The sequence below is a fragment of the Tachyglossus aculeatus genome, chromosome 1, assembly GCF_015852505.1.
Source record: "Tachyglossus aculeatus isolate mTacAcu1 chromosome 1, mTacAcu1.pri, whole genome shotgun sequence".
NCBI classification, from domain to species: domain Eukaryota; kingdom Metazoa; phylum Chordata; class Mammalia; order Monotremata; family Tachyglossidae; genus Tachyglossus; species Tachyglossus aculeatus.
The window spans coordinates 35,139,975-35,152,971 of record NC_052066.1 but is presented as its reverse complement, the minus strand read 5'-3'; the positions used below and the strand labels follow the sequence as shown (position 1 = coordinate 35,152,971).

Here is a 12,997-nt window from a genome sequence, read left to right as displayed (position 1 = left end):
TCATCATCATCATCAATCGTATTTATTGAGCGCTTACTATGTGTAGAGCACTGTACTAAGCGCTTGGGAAGTACAAATTGGCAACATATAGAGACAGTCCCTACCCAACAGTGGGCTCACAGTCTAAAAGGGGGAGACAGAGAACAAAACCAAACATACTAACAAAATAAAATAAATAAAATAGCTATGTACAAGTAAAATAAATAAATAAATTGAGTAATAAATATGTACAAACATATATACATATATACAGGTGCTGTGGGGAAGGGAAGGAGGTAAGATGGGGGGATGGAGAGGGGGACGAGGGGGAGAGGAAGGAAGGGGCTCAGTCTGGGAAGGCCTCCTGGAGGAGGTGAGCTCTCAGCAGGGCCTTCTCCTCTAATTCTCTCCATGACCCCCTCCAAAGTAGTTTCCTTCCCCCTCTGTCTCATGTAAACTGTCCTTTCTAGAGTCACTACCTCTTTCTTGCCAACTCCAGTGGCGTCTATTCCATTCTAATTCATCTGCCTTCCACACAGTGAACCCGTTTTCCTGGAATTATTGTTTAATTTTGACTTCACTTTAACTGTCATGTCCTGGGCAAGACGTCATTGGAGGGATAGGTGAGATCCTCTCACTCTACAACCCAGCCTGCACAATTCAATACTCTAGCATCAGTCTACGTACTTTTTCTCAATTTAATTTATCTCACCATTATCCATGCCCTCCCTCCTGCCTGGACCTTTATGTCCCTTCTTATCTGGCAGACCACCACTCTCTTTGATTGTCAACATAGGTTTCCTTAATATATGTGACACCAAGAAAATGCCAAACAATTCCCAAAACAATCAGTCAGTGGTAGGTATTAAGGATTTACTGTGGTCAGAGCATGGTACTAAGTGCTTGGAAGAGTACAATAGAGAAAGTAGGAATGATTCTGTTTGTAAGATATGTATAACTGAGTTGGGGAGACAGACATTGGAATAAATCATAGGAAGGGGGAAGCAACAAAATGTAAGGATATGTATATAAATACTGTGATGGTGGGGATGGCATGAGTAGCAATGTGCTTAGGATCAAAACAGAAAAGTGCCTAGGTGACAACAGAAGAGGGAGAGCAGGATGGGAAGATGAGAGGTTAGTAAACCTTTTTTGCCTGAACTATGATTTCATCTTATTAGGAATTTGAAGATATGTTTATGTACATGTTTAGAGAAGCAGTGTGGCTCAGTGGAAAGAGAACCAGCTACTTGTACATATTTATTTTATTTATTTTATTGGGTTTATATGTTTTGTTTTGTTGTCTTTCTCCCCCTTCTAGACTGTGAGCCCGCTGTTGGGTAGGGACCGTCTCTATATGTTGCAAACTTGTACTTCCCAAGCACTTAGTACAGTGCTCTACACACAGTAAGCACTCAATAAATACGATTGAATGAATGAATGAGTGAATGAGTCAGAGGCCGTGGGTTCTAATCCCTTCTCCGCCACCTGTCAGCTGTGTGACTTTGGTCAAGTCACTTAACCTTTCTGTGCCTCAGTTACCTCATCTGTAAAATGAGGATTAAAACTGTGAGCCCCATGTGGGACAACCTGATCACGTTGTATCCCCCCAGTGCTTAGAATAGTGCCTTCCACGTAGTCAGCGCTTAACAAATACCATCATTATCATCATTATTACATACCTTTGTACTCTTTTGTTTTCCCTAATGTCTGTCTCCCCTATTCAATCATTCACCTCTTGAGAGTAGGCATCATGTCTACCTTCTCTATTGTACTCTCCCAAGCACTTAGTATTATGCTCTGCTAAAGATAAATGCTCAATCCATACCATTGATTGATTGATTATTTTTGAAATAGTTTGGCATTTTCTTTGTTTAACATTGAGGAAATGCATGTAAACAATTGAAGCAACAACACTCCTCCATGAATATCAATTTATCAGAGGGAATGCAATCAGATTTGGGTGTTTACTGTTTTTCATAATATGTTGTGACGTCCTTCATAGTTCACAATGTCATTCACAATATTTTGCTGCAGTTCTTAAGCTGGAGTACAGGTCATTCCTTCACAGTTTGGCATATTCTTTACACTTTTCAAGATTTTGTCAAAATGCCCTGTCATTTCCCTAGGTTTCCTTTGTGGACCATCATGAGGGTGGAACCATCTGCACTCTTCGGTTGATGTGCCAGGGAGTGTTCCTGTGGATATACTCCCCATCGGAAAGCAGTTTGCAGCTATTTCTACAACTTCATCATTTGGAAACAAAAGCTATTCTGGCTCCCAAGAATGCCTCGGTATTCAAGAGAGACGCAGGTAAGAGAAGAGATAGGTAGGTGATTGAATTCAACCCAAGAATTGAACATGAATTGGGTGAGTAATTGAGCAGCCAGAATTCCCATCTAACAGTAAATGCTTTCTACCATGGAGTGCTTTGCAGAACACTAACATACCCTCGGATTGATTGTCATTGATCCCGCCAATTAACCCTGGCCCAAGATACAGTAAAGCACTGGATTAAAGGCAACATGCCCAAAGGAGATGAACTGACAAAGGATGCTATGGTGGTGGTATACCCATCTAGTAATTGCTAAAGCTGACTGATTTTAGTAGTACAGGATTTTAGAAAGTAATCCGTGAATTGTGTAGAAAAAAGCCAACATGTAAATCGCGGATTTTAAGTGACTGTATAATAGTAAATAAGCATAAGTCTCTAAAGATACTATTTTTTTATTTCAATCTGAAATATTTACCAATATGTTAAACAATGATTATCTGTTGACTGTATAAGAAAATAGCAGTGCATTGAGATGTGCAAAACAAACACATATGCCCACATATATATGGGTGCTTGTGTTGAAATTTAAACAATTGTGTATCAAGTAAGAAACACTGGAAAGAAGTTGAGAAGATTAGTTTTCAAGAGCTGTAAAGAATTCTGTCTCTATCCAATAATTGATTTTTTAAAAATTTTCAAATTAAGAGAAAGTTTTATTTTTAAATTAGTTGAAATTTTTTGGAAGGATCACTAAAAGAATTCCCCCAATTTAAAATTCAAATAAATATAATCATTTTTTAAAAATTCTACCTCAAAACAAGAGCCCATTTCCTGTAGAATTGTTCTAGACTGTGAAGATGATAAAAGACTTATTCATTTTAATTTTGAACCATGCATTTTAGAAAACAAATATACAGGGATTTTTTTCCCAAAACTTTCAAAAACAATTATGGCTCTTTTATTAGGAACTGAGGAGATTTTGATTGAGTCTGTCATAAGTATTGTGTAACCCTCTTGGGATAATAAATGTGACATTCGGGTCCCAATTTCTATAAAAATAGATTTTACAGAATAACTGTTCTGAGATCTATTAGATTATCCTGCAAAGCACCATAATGATCTCATAAATCAGTGATAACTAGTGCTTATTATACGTGCCAGTTGCAATCATTAATGAGAAGCAGCATGGCTTAGTGAAAAGAGCACAGGCTTGCGAGTCAGAGGTCATGGGTTCTAATGCCGCCTTCACCACTTACCAGCTGTGGGACATTGGACAAGTCACTTAACTTCTCTGTGCCTCAATTACTTCATCTGTAAAATGGGTATTAAGACTGTGAGCCCCACGGGACAACCTGATTACCCTGTATTTACCCTAGTGCTTAGAACAGTGCTTGGAACATAGTAGCAAATGCCATCATCACCATTATTATTATTATTATTATTATTATTATTATTATTATATGCTGTTTTGTTGATGGTCAAAGAATCCTGAAAATGTATTAGTGATTTGCCTAGAAATAAATTCATAGTACTGGATTGTCCAATAAGAACCCAATGAATATTAGTCTAGTAAATTGCATGCATTTGCCATTAGAAACTATATTGTGTCACAAAAGTGTCTATCAAAAGTGTGAGAAGCAGCGTAGCTCATTGGAAAGAGCACGGGCTTTGGAGTCAGAGGTCATGGGTTCAAATCCCGGGTCCACCGCATGTCTGCTGTGTGACCTTGGGCAAGTCACTTAACTTCTCTGAGCCTCAGTTCCCTCATCTGTAAAATGGGGATTAAGACTGTGAGCCCCACGTGGGACAACTTGATCACCTTGTATCCCCCCAGCGCTTAGAACAGTGCTCTGCACATAGTAAGCGCTTAGCAAATGCCATCATCATCATCAATCCATCATTCATATTTACTGAGCATTCACTCTGGGCAAAGCACTGAACAAAGTGCTTGGGAGAGTACAATACATCAGAATTGGTGGACACATTCCTTGCAAACAACAAGATCACAGACTGTGGGGGAGACTGACATTAATATAAATAAATTACAGACATGTACATAAATACTGTGGGGCCAGGAGGGGGATGAATAAAGAGAGCAAGTCAGGGTGATGCAGAAGGGAGTGGGAGAAGAGGAAAGGTGGGCTTAGTCAGGGAAGGCCTCTTGGAGGAGATGTACCTTTAAAAAGGCTTCAGAGGTGGAGAGAGGAATATTCTGACTTTATAATGATCAGTAAATCAGCAATAGGCTTTGCGCCTGGATGGGTGCTAGCTTTTTTTCTTCTCACCTTGCCCAACAGAGAGTCACCATCAGTTCTTACCCAGGGAGTTCCAGATAGTGGGGAGAGAAATGAGTGACAGATAAGAAATAGGAGAGTTGAGAGCAGGGCACCATTAGAAGGTAACCTTGGGAGAAGTGAAACACTCAGACAGGAGAAGACAGTGGATAACACAGAAGGCGAGCCCTGATGTACAACTATCATTCCGCTGCAGACCTTTGTTTGTATTGTCAAATTCCAGTGTGATTCATTTTGATGGAGCCTCCCATCAGAAATAACAGAAGAGATTTCCAGACTGAGAATCTGTGTGCAGTAATTGAATACAGAGCTAGTGGCTTGCATTCCCTGATTCATACCAATCTGGTTTCTGGTCCGTCCTGAAGTGCGGTGAGTGAGGCAGGCCACTTACAGCATATTGCGAAGGGCATATTCAGTCTTTTCCTATATTATCCTGCTACAGGCAGAAGTGAGACTACAACATAGGTATACTAATTCCCAGAGCAGCGCTCCTTCCACTGGAGCATTAGTCATTCATTCATTCAATCGCATTTATTGTGTGCTTACTGTGTGCAGAGCACTGTACTAAGTGCTTGTAAAGTATAATTCAGCAATGAAGAGAGACGATCCCTGCCCACAGTGGTCTTACAGTCTAGAAGGGGGGAAACAGACATCAAAACAAGTAGACAGGCATCAGTAGCATCAATATAAATAAGTAGAATTATAGATATGTACACATCAAAACAAGTTAACAGGCATTAATATAAATAAATAGAATTATGGATAGATACAAGTATATATACAAGTACTGTGGGGTAGGGGAGGGGGGTAGAGTAGAGGGAGTGAGTCGGGGTGATGGGGGGAGCTGAAGAATAGGGGGTCTTCATCTGAGAAGACATCTTGGAGGAGGTGAGCATTCAATAGCACTTTGAAGGGGGTAAGTGTGATTGTTTGTCGGATTTGCACTCCAGGACAGAGGTAGGATGTGGGCCAGAAGTGCTTAGTACAGTGCTCTGCACACAGTAAGCGCTCAATAAATACGATTGAATTGAATGAATGAATGACAGTGGGACAGGAAAGATGGGGGCACATTGAGAAGGTTAGCACCAGAGAAACAAAGTGTGTGGACTGGGATGTAGAAGGAAAGAAGGGAGGTGAGGTGAGAAGGGGCAAGGTGATGGAGAACTTTGAAGCCAATATGGGAAGTTTTTGCTTGATAGGGAAGTTTATAGGCAACCATTGGAGATTTTTGAGGAGGGGCGTGACATGCCAGAATGTTTCTGGAGAAAGATAATCCAGGCAGTAGGGTGGGGCATAGACTGAAGTGCGGAGAGACAGGAGCTTGGGAGATCTGAAAGGATGCTGATGAAGTAATCCAGTGGGGTTAGGATGAGTGAATGTACTAACGTGGTAGCAGTTTGGATGGAGAAGAAAGGGTGGATCTTGGTGATATTGTGAAGGTGAGATGGGCAGGCTTTAGTGACAGATTGGATATGTGGGGTGAATGAGAGAGCGGAGTCAAAGATGACACCAAGGTTGCCGGGCTTGTGAGATGGGAAGGATGGTAATACCTCCCACAGTGATGGGATAGTCAGGGAGAGGACAGGGCTTGACTCAATTTACATAAAGTTAAAAAAGGAAATTTTATAAAATGACTCCATAATTACGGATGAGGAGATATTATTTATGACTTTTAATAACTAGACCATGTCCTCATAGAGTTCCAATCACTGCATTTAGGAGGCCATATTGTCCTGGAAAAGATAAAGACAGGAACAATCCTAACGAAGATAGGAAGACTAAAGATGGAAAATCGATGAAAAAATCCAAAACATTCTATCTGAAGGATGCAGGCTAAGAGGATTCATGAATGCAATGGGCACGGTGAAATAAGATTTGTTGTTCACCAAATACCACATCGCCAAAGCTAAGGTACCCATTTAATAAATACACTTCTTAACCCAGCAGGTCGTAAGCATATGGAATATTTTATTAATTGAAGTTACACAGCCAGAAAAAAATCAGTATGTTCAAGATGGTTTGGGGTAAATATATGGGAAGTTGTCATAATATGTAACTAGTGGTGAAAGGAAAAAATAAAGATTCTATATCAAAGAGGGCAACTACCACACAGTTCTTGCAATTTTTGGAGTCAATTCCATTTATTCTTTAAGTGCTTGGATCTTTTGAAGAACAATTTTCCAGTGTGATATTGTTGTATGTTTTAAAACGTTTAAAGATGTTCTCTATTGGAGATATTGGAGATGTAGGGTGAAAGGTAGAAAATGTGTCTTAATTGGGAAGGACCCTTCAAAGTTCCAAGAAAACACTATAATTGAGCTATGATAGATTATTGAATAGAATAGAGGTGATCATAACCTGGTTTGTGCTTCAATAGAGAGGCAATTTATAATAGCAAAATTTATATCAGAAAAGATTGGAGAGTTTTCGAAATTTTTAGAGGTAATTAGCCAGACAGTTTTGTGCATTTGATTGATTGCTCTTTGAAACATATTAAAGCCTCTTGAGCAGAAGTGAAGTTAAAAGATTAGGCTTAAACATGAGGTCATCATTCTTCATTATCACTTTCACTGCAAAATATAAAAAGATGATGTATTTGTGATTGAACTTAAGCATTTATTGATACTCTCCTACTGGAAATGTCTCTTACAATATTACATTTTATTTACTTCGATCAGTTATACCTGTTGCAACACTTTTTTGTCTAAATTCAGTTGGTTTTATTGTTGAACACGTTTGAATATGTGTGTATGCATACACATTCACACACACGTACACACATTAAAACATTCTCAAACCAAGGAAAATATGTTGATGATTTGGAAAATAACATTCTTAAAGATGGGCCCTAAAAATTGTAATATGAGGAATCTTTAAGCCTTTCTTACAGGAGTCATTCAGTGGTTTCTGTTCTCAAAAAGCTAAGATTATTACATATGACTGTATGCACTATGATTAAATGGATGCATAGGATTGAGAATACAATAGGAAACCTAGGAAATTGTGTCAGAATATAATTCTGCTCCTCTTGGAAACTATTATGAATCAACAAGCAAAAATCATCTTCAAAAGTCCTTTTAAACCCTGAGATTATTAAATAAATCACACCTGACTATTAGGGCTGTTCTGGCAACTCCTCATGTTATGCTTACCATCTTTGGTTAAATCAGGATGTTGGAAATCAGTCAATCTACTGGCATTAAAGTGTTGTTTGCTGAATCCCTGAATCTTCTGAACATCCTGTTTGCCATTACCCCATTTCAGCTAACTTTGAGCAACTGTGGTACAGCCTCCTATTGTCCATACTTCACACCAACCCTTCCCAGCTAAACAAGAGTGCAATGGATGTTATGTGTTTGTGGGGCTATGGTCATGAAAAACTGGCTGCAACCCCAAAATGTCATTTTTTTAATCCTGTTTTCTTTTTGAAGTAAATTATAACCCATAAGTGAAACTGATGGAACTGGATTGTGGTATCTATGGTAAATTAAGGATTCACAGTAATTAAATGAGATATTAATATTGCTCAAATTCATGACCTCTCTGTTTTCTCCCTCCTAATTATCCACCCTCTTCTTCTACTAACCCAAACTTGACACTCTTTATTCGTCTCCTGCTAAACTAATCACTGCACCTCATTCTTGCCTCTCCTTCCTCCCTGCCTGGAATTCCCTCCCATTTCACATCTGACAGACCACTAATCTCCCCACTTAAATCACAGCTCTTTCAGGAGGCCTTTCCTCATAACTCCTCATATACACTGTCATCTTAGAATGAGGGGATATCTATTCTAAGATGACACCACTTACAGGGAAGTTGATCAATAAGCATATGTGTGTTTGAAATAAGTATATGTGTGTTTGAAAGGGACAATGAAGGACCTACACTCCCGGCCACATTATGCACTCAAAAATGCTGTCCCTTGAACTGTTGTCATGTCACATGTTTGCAGCTTGTATCTATCTGTACCCAGAGGGCACTTGATATTCACCCCACCTTGAGCCCCACAGCAATTATGTGCAAATCCATAATTTATTTATATTAATGTGTCTCCCCTTCTAGACTGTAAACTCACTGTGGGCAGGGCACATGTCTTCCGACTCTGTTTTATTCTACCTGCCCAAGCCCTTATACAGTGCTCTACACACAGTAAGTTCTCAAGAAATACTACTTATTGATTGACTGACTGACCCTGTTTTCTCTTTACCTCTTTGTTTCCCATTCCATGAAGCTCTGCCTGGCTTCTCCCTCCTCCAGGATTTAACTCCCAGTTTTCATTTGGAATCTAGCAATGTGGGAGACTTTTTTTTTTACTCTGTCCTTAAAAATATCATTTGTCCTGCTTGCTTTTTGTTTCCCAATTTCAGTTTGCCATAAAGTTGGTGTTTGGGTGTCTCAGCGTCATTAATTCTCCTCACATATCCCTACTATTTTAAGGTAAACACGAGCTCATTGTTGAGATACTGACTATATTTCAGGAACTTGATGGTTTTGGACTGTCTTGCCATTTTATATTGAGTATGGGCTGTAAGTGATGCTGATGGAATAGCTCAGGAAGCCTAATATAGAATCTACCTGGAGTCCAGGTCTAACAGCCATTTAAGAAGTTGGAGATAATACAACTAGCAGACTGCTACTCTAAGCTGCTGCCAACTCACTCTGTTCGACAAATTGTGTGCAGGCCTTCTTGATTCAATTTTCTACTACATTTTTGATCAGGGTGCTGTTGGTCAGTGTGTTGCCTAGGTAAGAGAATTATATCACAGTTTTTAACTCTGTGTTGCCAATATGAATTTTTGGATGTGCATTATCACATTTCCCCCAGGAGCTTTTCCCTGATTAATCTTTTACCCCCTACTCTTTAGTTCTCATAAATACCATGTCAGCACATCCATGTCAACTAGGCACATTGCTATTCACAGTCCTCCAAGATATTTATTTACATTTCTTCATACTATCGTGCTTAACCTTATTGTGGCAGGTAACCTGTCTACCAACTCTGTTACACTGTATTTGCCCAAGTATTTAGTGCAGTGCTCTGCACACAGTGAACACTCAATAAATACTATTGATGATGATAAAAGCCTTCCTTCAAGCTGTAATCCCTTTCAGAAGCAGCATGGCTCAGTGGAAGGAGCACGGGCTTTGGAGTCAGAGGTCGTGGGTTCAAATCCCGGCTCCACCAATTGTCAGCTGTGTGACTTTGGGCAAGTCACTTAACTTCTCTGTGCCTCGGTTACCTCATCTGTAAAATGGGGATTAAGACTGTGAGCCCCCTGGTGGAACAACCTGATCACCTTGTAACCTCCCCAGTGCTTAGAACAGTGCTTTGCACATAGTAAGCACTTAAGAAATGCCATCGTTATTATTATTATCTTCCCATCTGTATTGTTAGTTCCTAAAGGGCAAATATCACATCTATTAATTGTATTGTACTATCCCAAGCAGTTAGAACAGTGTTCAGTACCCAAGAATTAATCAAAAATAATCTTGATGGACTGATACAATATCCATACAGATTCCAAGGGCCCCAATACATTGGTTTCCATGACAGCAGAAAAATATAAAACAAAGTTGATGTCATTTTTATAGACCTGAAAATCATAAATAAAAATTTTATTAATAGAGAATTGTCCAGATGTAAGTGAAACACTTTTGGGGAACACTATGAAATACACAAATTAATATCTTCAAACAGTGATTAATACGTATTATTCAGCCTTTTTTCGATAGGGAATGTTTTTATTATTCTACAGTTGGTTGGTACATATCAGCATTTATTTCATGTCATTGATAACTAGCTGTCAATATAAATGTGTTGCACTCAATACAGAATATTGTTAAAATTGTCAAAATCCAACTCAACCTCTGACAAGTCATCTTCACTTAAACTGTTGTAATTAAATAATAACTTCAGATTCTACAATCTGCAATACTGCAATTATTTCTCTTCAGATATAGTTAATCACATGCTTTACTTTGAAAATTATCACGACTACATGAATTGGATTAAAATGTTTCATTAAATTATAACATTTTTCTAATCTACACCTTCATCAAGTTTTGAAAGTAAGGCAATTTTAGCAACACCTAAGCCCACATTTGAATAGCTTCAGTCACCACTACAGGAACAGTCACATTATAGTGGGTAGAGTCATTTTAAAGTTACAATTTTGAATTTTGATCCAATTATATTGTGTGCTTATTTTGAAGTAAGTATCAAACACATTTGAGGGTTTGCCCCATTGTAAAGCTATGCATTTTCAGCTCTCTAAAAATGAGCTGCTGGCTTGCCACTGGGATTTTTTTTTTTTGCAAGACTATTTAAATTGAATAAAACTTTATATATTCATTTTATTGGAAATATTCATTGCTAAAGTTGACTACATATATGTAATACAAGAATGCCATTACCAGATCAAATCAATGATTCTTTCATCCCAGTTTCTTGTGTATGGTGAAAGATTGGCATCAGAATGTTCAGCCATTCTCATGTATTATCTAACTTCCCAAACATTTTTTCTATCATCCTCAGCTTTCCCTTTAGAAAGATATTAGATATAGTTATAGAAAGAGTATTCTGAAAGAGTATCGTACAAAAATTTCTGCCTAGAGGATATCCTGTCATAATATATTTCATATACTCATTCCCTTGTTAATTTCTCCTCTCCCCACCTATATCCCTCAAATGCCACTTGATCACTTAAGCCACAGGTGTACCAACCTTGAAGCATTTATATTCACAGTTAATCAATGGTATTTATTGAGCAATTACTCTGTGCAGAACACTGTACTAAGCACTTGGAAGGGAAAATAAAATAGAGTTGGTGGTGATTTATTCACAAGGAACTTACAGTCTACAGGGAAGGAAGACCATTAAAATGAATTGTGAAAAGAGGAAATAATAGAGTGAAAGAATATGCACATTAAGGGCTTTGGGGTTGGGATGAGTATCAAAATGCTTGAGAGTTACACAGCCAAGTACATAATCAATGTAAAGGGGAGAGTGGCTAGCAGAAAAAGGGACTTAGTGAGGGAAAGCCTCTTGGAGGAGGTGTGACTTAAATAAAGCTATGTAGGTGGAGGGAGAGAGAGACACTTTTATCTATATAATAATAATAATAATAATAATGGCATTTGTTAAGCACTTACTATGTGTGAAACACTGTTCTAAGTGCTGGGGGGGTACAAGGTGATCAGGTTGCCCCATGTGGGGCTCACAGTTTGAATCCCCATTTTATAGATGAGGTAACTGAGACCCAGAGAAGTTAAATGACTTGCCCAAAGTCACACAGCTGACAAGTGGCCAAATCGGGATTAGAACCCATGACCCCTGGCTCCCAAGCCCAAGCTCTTTCCACTGAGCCATGCTGTTTCTCTTTATGTATGAAGGGTAAAGAGACTTCCAGCACTGAGAGAATATGTGGGCAAGGAATTGGAGGTGGGATAGATAAGATAAAGATACATACAATAGGTCAGAGTTGACTGGGTGGGTCAAATTTATAGTAGGAGATAAGGGAAGTAAGGTAGGGAGAACAATAATTGAGTGCTTTAAAATGTAGATTATGCACTTGGCTATGTACCCCTTTAGCACATTCATTCATTCATTCAATGGTATTTATTGAGCACTTACTGTACTACGGGCTTGGGAAGTACAAGTTGGCAACATATAGAGACGGTCCCTACCCAACAGTGGGCTCACAGTCTAGAAGATAATAATGGCATTTACTAAGCACTTGCTATGTGCAAAGCACTGTTCTAAGCACTGAGGTAGATACAAGGTCATCAGGTTATCCCACGCCGGGCTCCCAGTCTCAACCCCCATTTTACAGATGAGATAACTGAGGCACAGAGAAGCAAAGTGACTTGCCCAAAATCACACAGCTGACAAGTGGCGGAGCCGGAATTTGAACACATGACCTCTGACTCCAAAGCCCAGGCTCTTTCCACTGAGCCACGCTGCTTCCCTGAGCCACACACGGATACTTGCCCTAGCCCACAGTACATATAAAAGTATTTTGCACCTTACTATTTCCCCTGTGCTCTCAGGGTCGCATCTGTAGAGTTTCCAGTACTCAACCAGCCACGACTCCAGGAGGGAGAGTCAGGCAGAGGCATACCTATTCTATTCCTAGCTTGGCCAGTGGCTAGTGAGTGGAAGGCAATTTGCTACAAGTCAAAATTCACTTGTGCTGGGCAGCAGCAGCATGGGAGAGTAAAGGGCAGAGACTCTTTTACAGCATGGAAGGAGGCAATGATAAACCACTTCCATATTTTTACTAAGAAAAACTCTATGGAGACATTACCAGAATGATTGCAGATGGAAGTAGGGCATTCTGTGAGCCTACTGTTGGGTAGGAACCGTCTCTATATAATAATAATAATAATAATGGCATTTATTAAGCACTTACTATGTGCAAAGCACTGTTTTAAGCGCTGGGGAGGTTAC

The 12,997-nt window shown here is 39.2% G+C and overlaps 1 non-coding gene across 1 annotated transcript; it reads left to right on the top strand.

Moving 5' to 3' along the window:
* The first annotated feature begins 12,587 nt into the window (after positions 1–12,587).
* Positions 12,588–12,725, top strand: LOC119935843. Its single transcript, XR_005453464.1, has one exon. It is a non-coding gene; the product is annotated as a small nucleolar RNA SNORA7 (small nucleolar RNA).
* Positions 12,726–12,997: the final 272 nt, after the last annotated feature.